The 4,646-nt window shown below is 47.2% G+C and overlaps 1 gene segment (V, D, J or C); it reads left to right on the forward strand.

Annotated features, from left to right (window-relative positions):
• The first annotated feature begins 1,930 nt into the window (after positions 1-1,930).
• LOC307094706 (immunoglobulin heavy variable 1-46-like) lies at positions 1,931-2,430 on the forward strand. The segment is given in 2 exons: positions 1,931-2,027; positions 2,114-2,430.
• Positions 2,431-4,646: the final 2,216 nt, after the last annotated feature.

The following is a 4,646-nucleotide window of genomic DNA, read 5'->3' on the forward strand; positions in this document are numbered from 1 at the left end:
ATGAACAAAATTGATACATGGAACTAGAAGGATGGAACAGACTTCAGAATCTCAGAGGGAAGGCAGTGGAGAGTGGGTGGGTGGGAAGAGGTCAACCAAAGAATGTGTATGCATATATGCATAAACTATGGACACAGACAATAGGATGTTAAAGGCCTGGGGCATGGGGTTGGGTTGGGTGAGAAGGAGTCAATAGGGATAAAAGAAGACATATGTAATACTTGCAAAAATCCTATCTAGTAAAATAGTAATATGAAAATGGACCATTCATCAGCTACACCCACAAGCCACTCCCACCAGCCAATCAGGAGCAAATATGCAAATTAATGCAACCAAGATGGCTGCGGCCACGGAAAGGGCAGGAGGCTTGGGTTTCCCTGGCAATGGAGGAAGCCAAGCTTTCCACACACCCTGGCAGGCCCAGGCCTCCACTCAAGGCTACAAAGTTTCAATTACAGAAGATAAATAAATCCCAACAAAAATGGCAGCAGCCACGGAGCTGGAGAGAGCAGTAGGCTTGAGTTGCCCCCGGCGATGGAGGAAGCCAAGTTTCCACAGCCCAGGCCTGCCTTTGCCTCCACTTAAGGCTAAAACATTTCAATTATAAAAGATAAATAGGTGAAACCGGTTTGGCTCTGTTGATAGAGCATCGGTCTGTGGACGAAAAGGTCCCAGGTTCGATTCCAGTCAAGAGCATGTACATTGGTTGTGGGCACATCCCCAGTAGGGGGCGTGCAGGAGGCAGCTGGTCGATGTTTCTCTCTCATCGATGTTTCTAGCTTTCTACCCCTCTCCCCTCCTCTCTGTAAAAAATCAATAAAATATATTTTAAAAAAATAAATAAATCCCAACAAAAATGGAAGTGGCCACAGAGCAAGCAGCAGGCTTGGCTCTGCTCAAGGCTACATTTCAATTATAGAAGATAAATAAATCCCAGATACCAGGGCCTCCACTTGGATCACCGTGGGGTGTGGCCAGCCTACAAACCACCACAGGCCCCTCGCCCAGGCCTCCCCATGCCCCAAGGTAACCCCTATCTTGATCTGGGACACCCTTCAGGGCAAACCAGCCAGCCCCCACCTGTGCACCAGGCCCCTATCCTATCTAATCCTATCTAATAAAAGAATAATATACAAATTTCCCGTAACTCCAACACACAAGATGGCTGTCCCCATGTGGTCAAAGATGACTGTCCTCATGTGGACACAAGATGGCCACCACAAGAGAGCCAGCAGGGGAGGGCAGTTGGGAGGGACCAGGTCTGCAAGGGAGGGCAGTTGTAGGTCATCAGCCCAGCAGTGGGGGGGGGGGGGGCAATTGGGAGGAACCAAGCTTGCAAGGGAGGGGAGTTGGGGGCGATCAAGACAGCAGGGAAGGGCAGTTAGGGGTGACCAGGCCGGCAGAGGAGGGAAGTTGGGGGTAAACGGGCCTGCAGTGAAGGGCAGTTGCGGGGGGACCCAGGCCTGCAGGGGACAGCAGTTGGGGGGGACCAGGCCTGCAGGGAGGGCAGTTAGGGGTGACCAGGCTGGCAGGGGAGAAGTTAGGCATCAATCAAGCTGGCAGGCAGAAGCGGTTAGGGGCAATCAGGAAGGCAAGCAGGTGAGCAGTTGGGAGTCAGCAGTCCTGGATTGTGAGAGGGATGCAGGGGTCCCTCGAGGGGTCCCAGATTGGAGAGGGTGCAGGCTTGCCTGAGGGACACCTCCCATGCACTAATTTCATGCACCAGGCCTCTAGTAAAATATAATTACAAAAACACAACAACAAATGATTGAGGCATTGGACACTCAGACTCCCACTGAGGATTGTCCCTGTGTTCATCTTATTTTAGGTGGGGTCAAGACCTCAGCTATGAAATACTCTGCTCAAGAATATGCAAAAGAGAGGAGATAGAATAGGTTAAATATGGATAAGTCTGTGCCCTGAGGGCATCATGCACAGCCACACCCTCCCCTACAGAAGTGCTCACAGCACAGCCCTCACCATGGACTGGAGCTGGATAATCTTCCTCCTGGTGGCCATGGCTACACGTAAGGGGCTCCCCAGTACCTGGATTGAAGAGGAGACAAGGGAGAGTCAAGGGGGATTTCCACCCACTCCTGTATCCTCTCCACAGGTGTCCACTCCCAGGTGCAGCTGGTGCAGTCTGGGGCTGAGGTGAGGAAGCCTGGGGCCTCCATGAAGGTCTCCTGCAAGACTTCTGGATACACCTTCACCAGATACTGGATGCACTGGCTGGGACAGACTCCAGGACAGGGGTGTGAGTGGGTGGAGAGGGTTTATCCTAACAAGGGAAACACAAAATATGCACAGAAGTTCCAAGGCAGAGTCTACATGACCATAGACACGTCCATGAGCTCAGCCTTCATGGAGCTCAACAATCTGAGAGGTGAAGACACACTTGTGTATTACTGTGCAAAAGACACACAGTGAAGGGAAGACACTGTGATCTCAGAAACAACCTCTCTGCAGCAGAGGTTATGACCACCAGGGGCGCTCTGGATCTTTGAACACAAGGACCATCCCAACAGCAGGTGCAGCTGGAGGTTTGGGCTGGTTTCCTATGTAGTTTCCTCTTCATTTCAGAGTTTCCCTCAGGGAACCTCTCTGGATTCCTGATTTTGCTCTTACTTCTGAAGTCTCTGAGTTAGGAAGTCTGTTGTAAACAGAAACAACTTTCTCCTGTGGACCAAGACCAGAGAGTTTATTTTGGACAGTCTTATGCCCAAATAATAATTATCTCCTGACCCTCATCACCTAAACCCAACCAGAGGCTCTGCTGACTCACCAGTGCAGCTCAGCCCCACACAGCTCAGGGCCCCAGCCAGCAGGACATGGGCACGTTGGACAAGAAGCACCAGAGACATTTGACCCCAAAGTTAGAAAGGAAAGACCTTGGTGGTGAAATTCATTGACTTGTCATCATGCTCATAGCACCCAGAGTATGTGACACCAGGCAGAGACTGGGGGACCCACAGCAGCCTGGTACAGGTGCCCAGGCTGATGACAAACACACACACCTGTGGACCTGGATTGTTTATTATTCACATGCTTAAAATCTCTGGGAGGCACAGGCAAGGCCCTTCAGGATGTCAGAGCTGCTTTGATAGAGCCAGAAAAGGAGACTGACTCAGGGATTTTATTTGGTGAGGAGGTAGAGGAATTCTCCTTCCAGGCACTTGTGTTGTTTCAATCTCACAATGACATCTAATGACAGTACCATGATTTATCAGATTTCTTGTGTATGGCAGGTGGAGAAGATGCAAGCATAAGCCATGAGTTTTCAACAGTCAAACAAAAAATAGAGTATGGAACCTAATTTATTTAACAACTATATAATATGAGCAAAAATTAGAGTGTTATTATGTGTGTACAAAAATAAGATCAAAAGAAAATAAGAATAATAATTATAAGTAAGCAAATGATGATGATGGCATAGATGGTGATGCAGATGGTCAAGGTGATGATAGAATTGGATAGAGGTCATGGTCCAATGTCTTGCTTAGAATCTGGAGTTTGTCCAAGATCAATAGTTTTTAGAATTCCTTGTGTCAACGTAGAGTTGAACCTTTGGGGTTTCAATTTCTTAATGATATCGAAAGAGGAGAAGCCTGTTTTCTTTTCCCATAAAAGTCATTGTGTGTAGACAACCACCATGTCTACAGAAAATAAGAAAAAGATAAGTAAGCAAATGATATGATGATGTTAAGAAGATGACAATGGACTGATAAAGGGTCTTGACCCAATGAAATATAGCTCCTCATACAGACACACCATCTCCATAGCTCCTGCATTAGGGGTGTCCACTCTTCTCTGTATTTGTTCTGAGTTTTCATAAATGTGACCCCAATGAATTACGCAGCTTCAGTGATTTAGGGTGAGACCAGATCAGTAATAACCCCAAAGATGTCCAAGTACAGATCCCCTGGACCTGGGAAGCTGAACAGAGACAATGTGAGAATCATCTTCCGCTGGTTTGCAGTTACAAACTCACTTCTCTTGATCCCTTCCTGCATGATCTTTAACATTTTTATTTCTAAAAAACTGTTGCTAAATATTCAGATATTTTCTATAATGATACAAGCTGACTCTATCATGCCCTGCACTGACTCTGAAACTTCACTGAAAAAGGTATTAAGCCCCTATGTCCAATAACTCTCTGTCCATGAACATCAGGCATATTTCTGTCATGTGATTCAAAACAAGTCCAGCTTCCTCCCCTCACCCAGTTCCACAGTCATGTCCAGATTTATGGGTAGTTTCCCAGCAGCGCTCCCCTCTGGTACCAGAACCTGCTCCATCCCTGTGGCTCCTGTAGCCAATCCACATGGACAGTGGAGGCTCATAATTTTCTAGGAATTTCTTTGTGAAATCACCCAAAACAAAACCCATTAAATAAAATATTATTAAATTATATTTGGTTAAATCTAAAGACTTTTCCCACGCCAAAGATTCCATTGAGCTAATGAAAACACAAACATAAATATAAGGAAAAAATATATAAAAGTCTAAGTGACCGTTACAGCAGAATGACTGGAACAACTGGACTCTATGCAGGGGGTTCAGACGCTCAATGCAGGAGTATCCCCCTGGTGGTCAGTGAGCTCCCACAGGGGGAGCACTGCTCAGCCAGAAGCTGGGCTCATGGC

The sequence above is a fragment of the Cnephaeus nilssonii genome, assembly GCF_951640355.1.
Source record: "Cnephaeus nilssonii genome assembly, chromosome: 23".
In the NCBI taxonomy this organism is placed as follows: Eukaryota; Metazoa; Chordata; class Mammalia; order Chiroptera; family Vespertilionidae; genus Cnephaeus; species Cnephaeus nilssonii.